Source organism: Prionailurus bengalensis, chromosome C2 (assembly GCF_016509475.1).
Source record: "Prionailurus bengalensis isolate Pbe53 chromosome C2, Fcat_Pben_1.1_paternal_pri, whole genome shotgun sequence".
In the NCBI taxonomy this organism is placed as follows: domain Eukaryota; kingdom Metazoa; phylum Chordata; class Mammalia; order Carnivora; family Felidae; genus Prionailurus; species Prionailurus bengalensis.
The window spans coordinates 71,550,520-71,566,154 of record NC_057350.1 but is presented as its reverse complement, the minus strand read 5'-3'; the positions used below and the strand labels follow the sequence as shown (position 1 = coordinate 71,566,154).

The window sequence follows — 15,635 nt, the reverse complement described above, 5'->3', positions numbered from 1 at the left end:
TATATTTGTACTTCTCTTTCCTCTGTGCAGTTTTCTTTGTTTCGGTTTTGCTTTTCTCTTCGTGCATTCTGTTTCTTGTGCATCGTGCTCTCTCTTTTCCATGTCCTCCTTCACCCCTCCCCCCTCCATTGTCTTTCCTCTCTCATCCTCTCTTCCTGCAGGTCTCTGTGTGGGATCTTGTTACCTTGTGCTCTTCACTTCTGCATCCCTATGGTGATGTTGCCTCCATCAGTGCATTTGTTTTAATGCCCAGCTTCTCATAGATCACACTGGACACCAGGGTCATGACACCAGAGTTCTCAAAAATTCCCTGGTTAAAAAGGAGGCAGATGCCAGTGTCAGAGGAAGGACAGAGATAGTACATATATAGTCAAATTTAGAAGACAGCAAAGAATAGACTGAAGGAGGTGGAACAAACAACCCCTCCAAAGTCGCCAGTCTTCTGCCCACAGTGAAGACCAGGAATACACTCTGCCCATCAGCCCCTCCATTGTCCTTCCCTCCCTTTATCTACTTTTAGGTCTCATGGTCTCCCATTTCATTCTACTCCAGTGGGTCTTAAGGTGTGGTCCCTAGACCAGCAGCACTCATTAGAAGTGCGCATTCTTGGGTCCTACCTCAGACCAACTGAATCAGAAACTTCAGGGGTGGAACCCTGCAATCTGTGTTCTGACAAAGTCTTCTGAGTGATGCTGTGGCAAACTCAAGTTTGCAAACTTCTGCCCTAAACTGTCTTGTGCTTTTTACCAACATCCACCTGATAAAAGTCCTAACTCTGAATGAACTTAATTATCTAGGCCTTACCTGCACCTGGGCAGCTGAGCCCTGCTGGAGAAAAGCACACAGCTGGGTATTAAATGGTGTAATTGTAAACTCGGTCACTATCCTCAGTGGGATTCTGCCCAGCAATCCTCTTTCTCTAATCACTTACTCTTCTGCTCTTAGGGTTGCCAGAATTAGCAAACAAACAAACAAACAAACAAAAACAGAATGCCCAGTCAGATGTGAATTACAGATAAATATACACTAAAAAATTGTTTGTTGCTTATCTGAAATTAATTTGACTGAGCATCCTATATTTTTATTTGCTAAATCTGGCAACCCTAACTAGGAGATAAATATAGTCAGCAGGCAGGCAGTGGGGAAGAGAAGCCCAATCTAAGGTAGAAGAGAGCAAGCACAAGCTGGACCCTAAAAATGAAATAAAACCGTGACAGTCTTTGTTGCCTCCAACCTTGACGGTGTTATCATCCTGCAGAAGCTGGGACCCTTATCAGAGAGCTAAACACACACACCTGGCCCAGGAGCCGGAGATGCTGGAGGAGGACTCAGGAAGCTGGAGCAGTCGTAGGCCTGACTGCATCTTCACAGCAGCAAGGTGAGCCAGCCAATAGATGACAATGTGTGTAAGCTACAAAAATGGCTGTTACTTCACTTCTGCCCTCAGTCTCTAGGATCTCTGCCACAAGAATCTCTCATGGATCTTCTAACACACACAGAAGGGAATTTTGGGGAAAGTAGCTCAAGCTAAGCCAAGGTGACACATTATAATCTACCACACTCATTCTCCATTTTATTTTTTATTTTTAAATTAATCTTAATTTATTTATTTATTTATTTATATTTTAGAGAGAGAGTATGAGCAGGGGAGAGGGGTAGAAAGAGAGAGATCTCAAGCAAGCTCTACATTCAGCATGGAGCCCAACACAGAGGTTACTGCTACAACCCTGGAATCATGACCTGAGCCAAAATCGAGTCAGATACTCAACTGACTAAGCCACCCAGGCACCCCTCATTCTCCATTTTAATTTTTCTTTCTTTTTTGTTTTTTAATGTTTATTTATTTTTGAGACAGAGACAGAGCATGACCGGTGGGGGGCAGAGAGAGAGAGAGGGGGACACAGAATCAGAAGCTGGCTCCGGGCTCCAAGCTGTCAGCACGGAGCCTGACTCGGGGCTTGAACTCACAAACCGCGAGATCATGACTTGAGCTGAAGTCAGACGCTTAACTGACTGAGCCACCCAGGCTACCTTCCATTTTAATTTTTCTTAAGTTTATTTATTTATTTATTTATTTATTTAGAGAGAGAGAGCATGTGGGAGGGGCAGAGAGGAGGTGCAGAGAGAATCCCAAGCAGGCTCCAGACTGTCAGCGCAGAGCCCAACGCAGGGCTCACCCTACAAACCATCAGATCATGACCCGAGCAGAAATCAAGAGTTGGATGCTTAACTGACTGAGCCACCCCGGCACCCCTCGTTCTCCATTTTATAAAGGGGCTTAGGATGCCTGGGGGGCTCAGTCAGTTAAGCTACCAACTTCGGCTTAGGTCATGATCTCACGGTTTGTGAGTTTAAGCCCTGAGTCAGGCTCTGTGCTGACAGGTCTGAGCCTGGAGCCTGTTTTGAATTCTGTGTCTCCCTCTCTCTGCCCCTGCCCCCTCTCAAAACTGAATAAATGTTAAAAAATTGTTTAAAAAAGTAAACATTAAGAAAAATTAAAATAAAAAGGGGCTCAATGTTGAGTGCCAAGGACAAATGAATAATTTACATAGAAATAACTATCTTTTGTTGAATGCTTATGATGTAAGCATTTCTCATATATACTCTTTATATATATTTTACTTACAGAGATATATGAAAATATCCATTACAAGCTAGATCTCATTTAGTCTTTGTAACAATGCTACAAAGTTGGTATTATTCATAGCCTTTTATAGACAAAGAAACTAGAGGTAGAAAAGTAGAGAAATTTTCCCATGAATGCACAATACACAAAGGGCAAAGCTATGATTTGAAGCCAGGTCTCTTTACAGCCTGTATTCCTAACCATTAAGCTCTGTGCTACCCAGCCTCCCAGCAAACTGTAGACTTTATTATTTCATAAGCACTAAATCTGTACTTAGTCCACAGACCACCTAGGAAACCTTCATGCACTTGTGCTCGTCAGCAATTCATACTTGACTCCTTTGGTTTGGGAACAAGTTCTTGAGGCTGTCATCACACTCCCTGACAACTCACCCAAGTCGGAGTCCCAGCTCTTTCACTTAGTGGTTGAGTGGCCCTGGGAAAGTTACTTAGGTTTTATCAGCCTCACTCTCCCTCATGATGGCTGATTCCTGACAAAATTGTGCAGACTAGATGGCATTAACCCTGGGAAAATGTCTGGCACAGCCTCATTATCCTTGTCATCCACAAATGGGAGTTTTCCCCTTCTTCATTGGATTAGCTCCTACTGAGCTAATCTAGGCTGAAGACTCTTTATACCTCCAGTCCTAATCTCTTCTCCCTTCAGGACTATTTTTCCTGTTTCCACCAGGAAACATAGCCACCCCCAAATTATCTTACATCTGAACCACTATGTGCAGTTTTTCAATAACATCTTTCCAGTCCTCAAGCTCACTTCCTTAAAATCACTTCCATTTCTTGTCTCCTCCTGCCTTGTTCAGACTTTATGTATGCAGCATTAACTACCCTGAGGAAATAATCTTTCAATTCTTGGTGCCATATTTTAAAAAGTATTTTGGCAAACTTGAATAAGTCAGAGCAGGATGATCAGGATGATGGAGGCCTGGAAAGTGGCATTGTAGAATGAACACACACATATATGTAAAGGAAATGGGGATTTTTTTCTCCTTCAGAAAGGGTTGTCATTGGGAAGAGAAGGTCCTTTCTCTGTGGGCTTCAAAGTGCAGACTCAATCCAAAATGCATTTCTGCTGAACATAAGGAAATTTTGAGGATTAGAGTTTGTGCCATGGGGTGGGTGCAGTCATTTGGAGTTCTCTGTCCCTGTCTCATCTACTTGCTCTTTCCATTCTCATTCCTGCCAGGAGGAGGAGGATTTCAACAAAAAGAAATTCTCAATTGCTCTAAGAATCTTAGGGAAACAGCTTGCTAAGCCTCAAATGTGTACATACCAGCACCTCTGTTGAATGACCCTAGGCCCACTGGAATCATGTGCTATCCACTTTGAATGTATTTGAAACCTGGTTTCCCAGCACCTGTAACATGAAATCTGAAGGCTGCTGATGGCAAAGAAGAGTTTATTAATTCCGCTATGGGCCAACCAGAGACCTGAACTCATAATATTGCCTTAAATAATAATATACTTCTTTAGTGTACCTAGCACTTTCATTTTCAGCCTAGAGGGCCCCAGTTTCAGACTGTTTGGGTCATTCCTTTTCTTCTAACCAGGGTAAGCGATATTAGCAAGACAGAGGTTTATCTTTTAAATGGCCCTTCTGCTGTTAAGAATCAGGACCATGGGGCAGCTGGGTGGCTCAGTCAGTTAAGCATCCAACCCTTGGTTTCGGCTCAGGTCATGATCTCATACTTTGTGTTTTCTGGGTTCGAGCCCCGTGTTGGTCTCTGCACTAGCAGCATGGAGCCTGCTTGGGATTTTCTCTCTCCCTCTTTCTCTGCCTCTTCCCCATTCACTCTCTCTCAAAATAAATAAATAAACATTAAAAAAAAAAAAAAAGATGGGGCACCAGGGTGGCTCAGTTGGTTAAGCATCTGACTTTGGCTCAGGTCATGATCTTGTAGTTTGTGAGTTTGAGCCCCACATCAGGCTCTGTGCTAACAACTCAGAGCCTGGAGCCTGCTTTGGATTCTGTGTCTCCCTCTCTCTCTGCTCCTCCCCGACTTGTGCTCTGTCTCTCAAAAATAAATAATAAAATATTTAAAAAAACATTAAAAAAATAAATAATATGAGGACCAGGACAAGGGGACTTGGCAGTCTCAGACATGAGGGGCAGATGGGCCCTTGCTGGCCTGAATACAGATGATATGATGGGATGAAGCTGGGTGGGCTCCTGAGGTTGGCATGGGCAGAAGTGTAGAAAAATGACAGAGTACAAGAAAGAGGTTCCTAGTCACCCAAAAGGATACTGCATAGGAACAGAAAGAAATATTTTGCTCTGTCCTTTGTGCATAAGTGGAGGAATGTGGGAATAGAAGTTCAGTGGGCAGTTGGACTCTAGAAATATTCATACCTAAAAGAAAGTAGAATTGCTTGATGGCCAACCTACAGGTGTTGATGGAGCACCTACCTAGGTTCTGATCTAGATTCCACCACTCACCATCTGCTGCCTCAGGCAGGCTGCCTAACCTCTGCTGCCTCATCTCTAAACAGGGGTCATAATGTCCCCAAGACTCTGGAGGGGATCAAAAGACTTACATTTAAAGCAGTTAGAACAGCCTAATGTGAAGGAGGTCCTCAAGAATGTTAGTAATCATTTTCTTTAGATGAGAAGTTGACTTTAGGTAGCTTCCAAAGTCCTTCACCCTGTGAGATGTTTTGTTAATCTTGTGGTTTTTCCCTGTCTCTGAGTCTGCCTTTTCCTGTCCATTCTGATAGCTATTCCCCAGGCCAGGATTATAACCTTGGGCTGGTTGGGGTGAAACAAAAGGGGAGCTTCCCATTGTCCCCATGGATCTCTTCTTAAACACCAGCCCTTCTTCACATCTGCTCTCAGCTCCTTTGACTCTCTTACTATATGGTGAAGAAGATATCAAGGAACCAGAACAAGACTAGGCAGGTAAACTCCCACCCTAGCTTCTTGACTCTAGTCGGTGTTCAGGGCATGACTCACCAGCTAGGCTGCAGCATCTGTCCTGGGTTTTGCCCTTACTTCAATCCCAAACAACGGTCATAAAAGCAAGGTTCTCCTAAGTTCTCCAGGCTCCACTTCATCCTGACCTCCCCTGACTGCTCCATTTTCTGAGTTTCCTTTTGTTACATTCAGTTTCCTTCTCTCAACTAGGCATGCAGTCTACACAACAAATCCTGACTGGTACAGTAGAGAGTGGGTGCCTCAGTGAGCCTCACAGGGCAAGTTTGAACCCATCTGTACCCAACTGGAAAGGTTGTGCCTCCCCTGCATGCCTGTCTCGGCCTCCTGCCATCCAAACTGCACAAGTCAGCAGTACTTCTTTCTCTAAACAACAATTTGAATATGTTTTATCTCATCAGCTTCAATTCCCTCTGGCTTGAAATGGCATCTCTTATTACGCTGAAACTGTTTATATGTACATTTTGTCCCTCAACCTTTGCCTTTATCATGTGTCCATTCAGGCTGCTTTGACAAAAGTGCCACAAGTTGGGTGGCTTACAAACAACATAGATTTATTTCTTATGGTTCTGGAGACCGGATGTCTGAGCTCAGGGTGCTGGCCTGGTAGGGTGAGGGCCCTCTTCCAGGTCACAGACTTCTATTCGTATCCCCAGATGGCAGAAGGGATGAGGGATCTCTCTGAGATATCTCTTATAAGGGGAGCATTATCTTATAAGAGCACAAATCCCAAAAATGAGTGTTCCACCCCCATGACCTAAGCACCTCCTAAAGGATACCTCCTAATACCATTACATCGGGCATTAGGATTTTCTAAATTTTTTTTTAATGTTTATTTATTCTTTGAGAGAGAGAGAGAGAGAGAGACAGAGTGTGAGTGGGGGAGGGGCAAAGAGGGAGACACAGAACCTGAAGCAGGCTCCAGGCTCTGAGCTTTCAGCACAGAGCCTGACGCAGGGCTTGAACTCATGGACTGCGAGATCATGACCTGAGCTGAAGTCGGTTGCTTAACTAACTGAGCCACTAGGCGCCCCTGGCATTAGGATTTTCAACATATTAATTTGGGGGTAACACAAACATTCAAACCGTAGCATCTTCTGTGTTTTTCTCAGTTATTGCCCTGCTCAGGCTCCTGAGCATAGCCAGGTGGATTGGCTTCTTGTCACCACTTGTGTTGTGTGGGTCTCCACTTTTCAGTCCTCATGAATGTCATTTCCCCGGCCTAAACTAACCTTCCTTCTACCAGGTCACCCCCACCAAATTCAGTACAAAAGATGGTTTAGCCTTGGTACTTCAGACTTGACTTACCTTGGCGTTGCAATTCACGGTTAAAAATATGCAAAAATCTCACAAATATGAGGCTTACTATAAGTGACTTTGTATTTAATGGTAGCCTATGGATTACTAATCAGTGTGGCATCACATACATGCTCCAACATGGATGAAACTTGAAGATGTTATGTTAAGTGAAATAAGCCAGTCACAAAAGGACAATATCATATGATTTCACTTACATGAGGTGCCTGGAATAGTAAAATACCCAGAGACAGAAACTAGAACAGTGCTTGCCGGGATCTGGAGGGAGAGGGGAATGGAGAGTTACTGTTTAATGGGTACAGAGTTTTTGTATGGGATGATGAAAAAGTCCTGGAGATGGGTAGTGGTGATGGTTTCACAACAATGTGAATGTATTTAATACCATTGAACTGTACGTTCAAAATGTTATGTATATTTTACCACAATAAAACAATTTTTGAGTAATATGTGGTAATTATAAAACTATCAGAAAATATGAACAAGTGAAAAAGGAGAAAATAAAAATACACTTGCAAGATTATTTTTACTGAATATATTATAAACCTCTTTGTAAGTTGCTGGATAATGTGCTATCAAACTTAAGGTTTGCATGGTTTGTTTGTTTTTTTTAAAGTTTATTTATTTGTTTTGAGAGAAAGAGCAGGGGAGGGGGAGAGAGAAGGAGAGAGACAGAATCCCAAGCAGACACTGTGCTGTCAGCACAGAGCCCAACGTGGGGCTCAAACCAATGAACTGTGAGATCATGACCTGAGCTGAGATCAAGAATTGGATGCCTAACTGACTGAGCCACACAGGTGCCCCTGTAATTTTATTTTATGGAGATGCATTAATTAATGTAATTAATATCCTATTAATGAATATTGAAGCTATTTTTTTTTACCTATTAAAAAGATTACTACAAGAAACATACTTATAGCTAAATATTTATGACATTGCAAGGTAAGTGTGGTTATAAAACAGCAAAACAATTTAACTTTGTGATGATGGAATTGTTCTGTATCTTGACTGGTGATGGACACACAAACCTATACAATGTGATAAAACTGTTTATCTCTAAATACACACATATGCATATACACATGCATAAATAAGTACAAGTAAAATGGGATATCTGAACAAGATCTATGGATTATGTTGATGTCAGTATCCTGGGTGATATTGTACTATAGTTTGTGAGATGTTAACATTGGAGGAAATTGGGTAGATGGTATATGAGCTCTATTATTTCTTTTTTCCTTTTTTTTATTTTTGAGAGAGAGAGGGAGAGGATGAGTTGGGGAGGGGCAGAGAGAGGGAGACAGAGAATCCTAAGCAGACTTCAGGCTCTGAGCTGTCAGCTCAGCAGGGCTGGAACTCACAGACCACGAGATCATGACCTGAGCAGAAGTTGGATGCTTAACCAACTGAACCACCCAGGTGCCCCAGAGATCTATTGTTTCTTACTGCCTGTTAGTTAGTTAATACAAATTTTCAAATGAGGAATTACTGAATTAAAAGCATTATTGTAAAGAATTTTGGTATGGAGTGCCTGGGTGGCTCAGTCGGTTGTGTCACTGAATCTTGGTTTTGGCTCAGGTCATGATCTCACAGCTCATGTGTTCGAGCCCTGCATCGGGCTCTGTGCTGGCAGCTCAGAGCCTGCTTGGGATTCTCTTTCTCTCCTTCTCTCTCTGCCCCTCCCCCCCAAATAAATAAACATTAAAAAGATAATATAGCTTTTGTTACACATTGCTGTTTATGCTCATACCAATAGTGTATGAACTCCACCTCATAACATTGAATATTATTATTGTAAACACCTTTAGTTCAATCAATGTATTATTTCTCATCAATATTTAATTCCTTCAAGGTTTTAACATAGCAACACATGGTCATTTCTCTATATGTAAGTAATCCCTTCTTTTTCATTAGCTGAACAACTTCTCTTTAGGGGAGGGACCCAGAATCCACTTCTTTCTGTACTTTTCATAAAGATCACCAGGGAGTCTGGGGAACCATACTTAGAGGAGCACATAAGGTACTAAATCCTTCATTTTATAGGTAGTGACCTTGGATTTCTATGATTTGTGCAAAGTACATTTTAAGTAGTATCACCTGAGAATTTGCTAGAAATGCAAATTCTTTGACTCCACCATAAACCTACTGAATCAGTTTCTGGGCATGGAGCCCAGCAATCTGCTTTAATAAGCTCTCCAAGTAATTGGATTGCACACTGGAATTTGAAAAGTGCTATTTGTAGAAGAGATTGATGAACATCATTGTTTATCTTTTCTCCCCACACCCTTCCCACACCCTCAATGACCTGTCACTTCCATGAAGACCAGGACTCTCTATCCATTAAAGTTCACTCTTACATCCCTAGTACCTAAACCAAGGTGCTTAATAAATAATTACGCAAGAAATAATTTAGGGGGCACTTGAGTGACTCAGTTTGTTGACTCTTGATTTCAGCTCTGGTCATGATCCCATAGTCATGGGATCAAGCCCAAGTCAGGCTTTGGCCTGAGCATGGAGCCTGCTTAAGATTCTCTCTCTCTCTTTCTCTGTCTCTCTCTCTCTCTCTCTCTCTCTCTCTGTCTCTCTCCCTTTCTCCTTCTGCTCCTTTCCCCCACTCACACATTCTCTCTTTCTAAAAAAAAAAAAATAATTTAGTAATTAACCAAACTCTGCCCCCCAGAGTCTGTGTCTTCACTCTGGACTGTGCAGCCAGACTCTTGGGCAGGGTCTCGGGCAACTATTTACATTACAAGGGTGAGGCCTGTGGGTGTGCAAGACCCCAGTCAAAGCTAATTTCTTGGTTCAGCTTTGCAAATGCAAGGAGGGTGACCAGAAAAATCTGGGGGTGTTGGTTGCTCCATAGACTTATAAAGTGTTGCCCATATTAGGCCTCAAACCACAAGCTCATCAGTTAAAATGGAGCTTGTGTCATTCTTGGCAAGACAATGCCATTCAAAAGTGTGAGCAATAAGCAGTAAAAAAAAAAATAATAATAATAAAAAGCTAGATGATATAGGCTGGCCGGGTTCAAGGACCTAGAGAAGGTACCACAGGACCAGCCAAGAGGGTCCTTGGCTTTGCACAGGATAGAAATCAAAGGTGAGGCAAGAGGAAGTGAGAATAGAGTTTATTGAAGACATGGAGAGAGTGAAGATACAGAGTGTCCTGGAGACTCTCTGGAAAGGTGAGTGAGTTTCATCCTTGCTTGGGGTCTGGAGTTTTTATTTAGGATTGTGGTCTGGTGCACATATCTTCTCAGTCATCCAGGAACAAAGAGGAGTGTTTAAATGTTCTTCATAGGTCACTTATGCCCTGGAGTCAGGTCTTGATGAGTCAGTGGTCTTGGAAAACAGGTTCATGATGACCCCACCTGGTCACTCCTTAGATGTTATCTATTGTGCTGGAAGACTCCAAAGAGATCATTAACTCCTTGACCTTTACAAGGAGGACATACATTACCTGTTCTGTGAGGCATATGTAAGGGGGTAGGGTGCAGATTCTAGCAAGAACAGAAGCAGGGAAAGGAGTGAAGAAAGCAGTTTTTTCATGGGGTTCCTTTAGTTTCTCTGTCTCACTAGACAATTCAAACCTGTGCATAATCTCAGACCCACAGCAGCCCTCCTCCATCATGTGACTTCTCCCAAGGTAGCTCAAAATAAGTGTATGATGAGTCTCGTCTGGTTTTCCCAGATTATCTCTGGAGGAGATGACAGGAACAGGACAGGAAGTGACAAAGAAGTTGTGAAAATTTTCATGGGGCTAATCCATCCCCACAAGAATGTAAGCCTATGGAGCAGAGATTTCTGTCTGTAAATTTAGTTCACTGATGTGTCCCAGGACAGAGAACATTTCCTGCCACAATTAGTAGGTGCCTAATAAATATTTCTTAAATGTTTGAAGAAAAATGAGCAGGACATCCTTGTTTTATGACACCTGTTCTCAAAGGCCAAGACCTTCTAGAATTGATCTGTTCCTTTAGTCTGGTCTTGTGGCATCAAAAACACTCCATGTGAACCCAAGATCATATTGTTGACGAAGACACGTGCCAAAGGCCTTAACCCTCAGGGCATCTCCTTAATCTTCTAGACTTGGAGGCTGGATTTTGAGGCCTGCAGCAGTAGCTCAGAACTTGACAAACTGGCTGGGATTGGGGGCAAAGTACCAGCAGCAGGACATGAAGAGTTTCACTCAGGCTGTCTGAGAACATCTTTATCTCATTGAGAGTCATTGCTTTTGTTTTATCATTGGAATTTTCCTCCTCTGCACCCTCTAAGAAACTCAGAAGACAGGCACTTACCCAATACGCAACAATAGTCATAGAAGGGTCAGCCTTGACTTACGATATGCAAAGCAGCGCTCTCTCCCTTGTCCCCAGAACACACTCCATTCAAGTAAGATGGAATCACAATTATCACTCAGTATAGCAAAACGAGAAAATCTTGGGGCACTTGGGTGGCTCAGTCAGTTAAGTGTCCAACTCTTGATTTCAGCTCGAGTGATTTTAGTCATGAGAATCGAGCCCCGTTGTCTAGAATCCCTGCTTGGGATTCTCTCTCTCTCTCTCTCTCTCTCTCTCTGCCCCTACCCTGCTATCTCTCTCTCTCTCTCTCTCTCTCTCTCTCTCTCTCTCTCTCTCTCTCTCTCAAAATACATTAAAAAAATTAAAGAAAAAAAACAAGAGAAAATCTTGACTGTACCTAGGTAAAGGAGGTGCTGTAAGGGTTAAATTGTACTGTAGGGCTAACGCTTAGCTTGAAAGATAACAACTTTGTTCTGACACTGAAGGTCAAAAGATAACAACCTTGCTTTTACTCTTGTAAATCATACTTCATACTCTTGTGAATCAGGCTTTACCAATGAAGGAAACAAAAGCTCAAAAAAGAGCATCAGAGACAAGGTCAAGGAGATCCACTGGTTGCAACTTAGCGGCAGAAAGTCTAAAATAATCACCTCATTCGATAACTGTTTCTGACTCATCTGGGAACTGTTTCTCTGTTCTGTTCCCAGATAACGATAAAACGATGTGATCGGCTTTAAAAACTCTGTATCCCGGCTGTTCGGGGCCACACTCTTATCAAGAGTGTTGGTCCTGATCGGTCGGCCTTGCCTCTCATTGTAATAAACTTTGTTGCAACTGTCACTGGTGCCCATAGCATTCTGTTTCAGGAGTCGCGTGGATGCAACAATGCCAAAGTCTCCAAGCTTTATATGAGTCATCAGTCAGCTCCATGCATACAGCCCAGATATAATTCATAGTGATGACAAATAGGATTATCACCTTTGGCTATGGCCTTACAGGCCTCTGGACCTGCTTCCTAGAATCAGAAAAGGCCATCACCATTCTCCTTTTTGCCACCTCACCCCCCAAAATGAAATCTGACTGGAAATAGTTCTTTGGTATCTTGAAAGTAGACTAGAGATTGGGACCTCTAGCTCCTGACTTGACAGGGTCACAGATATACTGTGTCCAATTGACTTAGTCCCTGCCTCGGTGCCTTAGTTTCTCTATATGAGAACGTCACAAAGTTCATTCAAAGCTCATTCCATCCAGCCTCTTAACCTCCTGGCAGCTCACTGCTAAATGATCTGTTGAGGAGCAAGAATTCCTGTCCCCTCAAAGGTCCTTCTAACGGGACTAAGAATCAAATTGACACGAAACAGATTAACAGGAGAAAATAAAATTTAATAGTGTACTTACAGGGAATCCATACAGACATTTAAATTCCAAAGACCTCCAAAATGAGGTATATATGTCATTCTGAACTAAGAAGAAATGGGTAGGGATCGGGTTCTTCAAAGGGGGAAGAATACAATCCTTAGGAAGATGAAAAAGTGTAAATATTTGGTAAACAAATGTTTTCTGGGCCATTCCGAAACAATGGGACAGAGAGTGATGTGAAATGTTGGGGAGTGAAGGGTCAAGAAAGAATTTCTTGCAAAAAAAAAAAAATAATAAGGTGAGGGGGTGGTTTTTATTAAAGTGCAAGGTTGGGACCCATGGGCAGAAAGAGCTGAACTGAGGTTGTGAGGAGTGACTGAGTGTAGAGTTTCAAACTGGGAGGGGTTAGGGATGGCATAACTCTCTAAGGAATTTGAACCCTGAAAGCAAGCTTTCCAGCTTGCTGGAAATGACCTTGAGGGGCTAGCTGCTGTTAAGAAAAAGTCATTTACTACTGTCTAGTAAACTCTTAATCACGAGACCCTTCACATGTATATCAGTGGGCCTTATGTTTAGAGAATGATTGCTAAAACATATCTTGGGCAGGGGGCGGGGCAGGGGTGGTAGAAGTAAAGCAAGTTTCTAAAGGGGTTTTTTCAGGATCCTGGAGGTCGGCCTAATGTCAGGCTAAGGTTGCCTTTTGCCTTTAGCAAAGTATTAACATTGAGGCAGCTAAGCTCCTTGAAGAAGGTCACTTTGCTTGTCTCAAGTACTTACTTGTCAAAGGGCTGTAAGTTGTAAGGAAGTTTAATTTTTTTTTCTTTTGCCTTTGTTCTCCACATCAGAGAGAACTTTGCTCAAACAGGCCTTGCTAGGTTCCTCCCTGTCTTCTACATCTAGTTCATATCATAATGTAGTTATCTATGGAGGTAGTACTCTTCCTGGAGCAGGTCTTCTAAGTTCTCTTTATTTAGTTGTGGGGGAGATAAAGAACTTTACCTGAATCTACTGGGTCTTGATTTTTTTAAAGTAGGCTCCACACCTGTGAGAAATAAACCCAGTGACCCAATCAAAGAAGGGACTTGAAGCACAGTGAAGTGAGGCTTTAATCATCATTCCTGGGAGAGCGGGTGTCTGATGGACAGGCACACTTGGGGAAGCTACAGTAGGCAATTTATCTCCTAGCATGCAAGACCCTCCCCTGATTCCTCATTGGCTGAGTACTACAAAGGTTACAGCCTTACCCAGAAGTCGCCTATGCCCATGTAAGGCCAAAAAGTAGTCTGATTGGAACAAATGTACATTTCTTAAGGTGACTCAGAGACTTCAGTTCTTTGGCTCATGCTCCTTGCAAAGCCCGTGAAAAGCCCACAAAATGGAGAGGGGAAGAACCAGGAAGTGAAATGTTTAAGGGTTTGGGACTCCATTGTTGGATGGAGGGCCAGTTTGTACATATTTCCAATAGGTTGTAAACCTATTGTTACTAGACAACACAGCTTTTATTTGGTATTTCTGAAAATGAATCATCTCACTTCTTACAACGCGCAACATAAGGTTCAAACTCTGAGATCAAGAGTTGCATGCTCTACCAATTAAGCCAGATGGGTGCTCCATTTGACTGCTTTTAACTCAAAATAATCTTTATACTAAAGCAGCCCATCTTGGTGTGGCCTGCCCTTGGCCCCTATAAATCCAAGAGAAGCATTTAGACACCTCCATTACTAGAGATCCCCAGAGTAATTTTTATTTTACTTCTAAGGAAATTTTATATACTGTACAAGTTTATGGAATCACTTTACTTATTTATATTTCTTTTTTCCCACATGACTAAAAACTCTTCCTGGAAATGCTATTATTTGCCACAGTGCTTTAGTAAGCAGAGTTCTAAGTCCAGCTCAGTTTTCTATCATCATTCCCTCTTATCTTTGTGGCCTCATGCCTGCAATCAATGACACATGTCAGAAAGTTTTGTGCTGTTTTTCTTCATGTACTGTCCCCTCAAGGCATGATTGCCCTGTTTTTCTATAAAATGTTTGGTTAGTGCATGCCACATTATGTCTTCATTCCCTCCTCCTATATTTATGGGCATCAGTGATATTCTAGGCACAGGAGACTCAGCTATAAATAAGCAGACACAGTCCCAACCCTCTCAAAGCTTACAGTACTGCCTTCATTTTTGCCTTAATTTTCTACAAAAATAGTGGACTGTAGCCAGGGTGCCCAGGATGCAACAGCACCTGGCTCCCAGGGTCCCACATAGACCAAGTTGGGCCACTTGCTGCTGACAGCATCCAAAGACAGAGAGATGAGTGGAGTTGAAACAAGAAAGAAATTTATCTTTTTTAAGTTTGTTTATTTATTTATATGTTTGTTTTTTGAGAGAGAGAGAGAATCCCAAACAGGGTCTGCACTGCCCATTGTGGGGCTCAATGTGGGGCTCAAACTCACAAACTGTGAGATCATGACCTGAGTTGAAATCAAGAGTCAGTTGGTTAACCAACTGAGCCACCCAGGCACCCCAAGAAAAGAATTTATTTCAGAGAAGTCAACACTGTAAAGACAGCAGACTGGAGGCTCAAAGACTATCTGCAAAGTGCAGGAAATACTTCCAGGTTTATATAAGGAAAATGTGAGACAAAGTTTGTTGGTAGTGCACGTGGGCATTGAAGGTCAAATGGATCATCATCATGGGCAAGGTCTTGCTGGCTCTGGGCAGTCCTTATTACTAGAGGGGGTAGTTTCTGTTCCCATCAGGGGATGCTTTGCCTGCATTCTTTTGCCTAAATTGAGAGATAAACTGGAAAGAACTTAATTAGAAAGTTTGAGGTGAAAATGGAGGCAGTTGAAACCCTCTTTCAGTACCAAAATTTCAACTAATTAAACACGTTTTTCCTTAAGGTCAGAGAAAATGTATTCAACAATCAAATACTTTTCTTTCTTTCTTTCTTTTTTTCTTTCTTTCTTTCTTTCTTTCTTTCTTTCTTTCTTTCTTTCTTTCCTTCCTTCCTTCCTTCCTTCCTTCTTTCTCTCTCTCTCTCTCTCTCCCTCCCTCCATTTCTTTCTTTCTTTCTTTCTTTCTTTCTTTCTTTC

At 42.3% G+C, this 15,635-nt stretch overlaps 1 long non-coding RNA gene across 1 annotated transcript in view; it reads left to right on the top strand.

Annotated features, from left to right (window-relative positions):
- LOC122491543 overlaps positions 1–15,635 on the top strand; it is a 45,200-nt gene that overhangs the window by 3,765 nt on the left and 25,800 nt on the right. Inside the window, exon 2 of the long non-coding RNA XR_006299383.1 lies at positions 1,259–1,378. This is a non-coding gene — a long non-coding RNA (uncharacterized LOC122491543). The remainder of the gene's footprint in view (positions 1–1,258; positions 1,379–15,635) is intronic.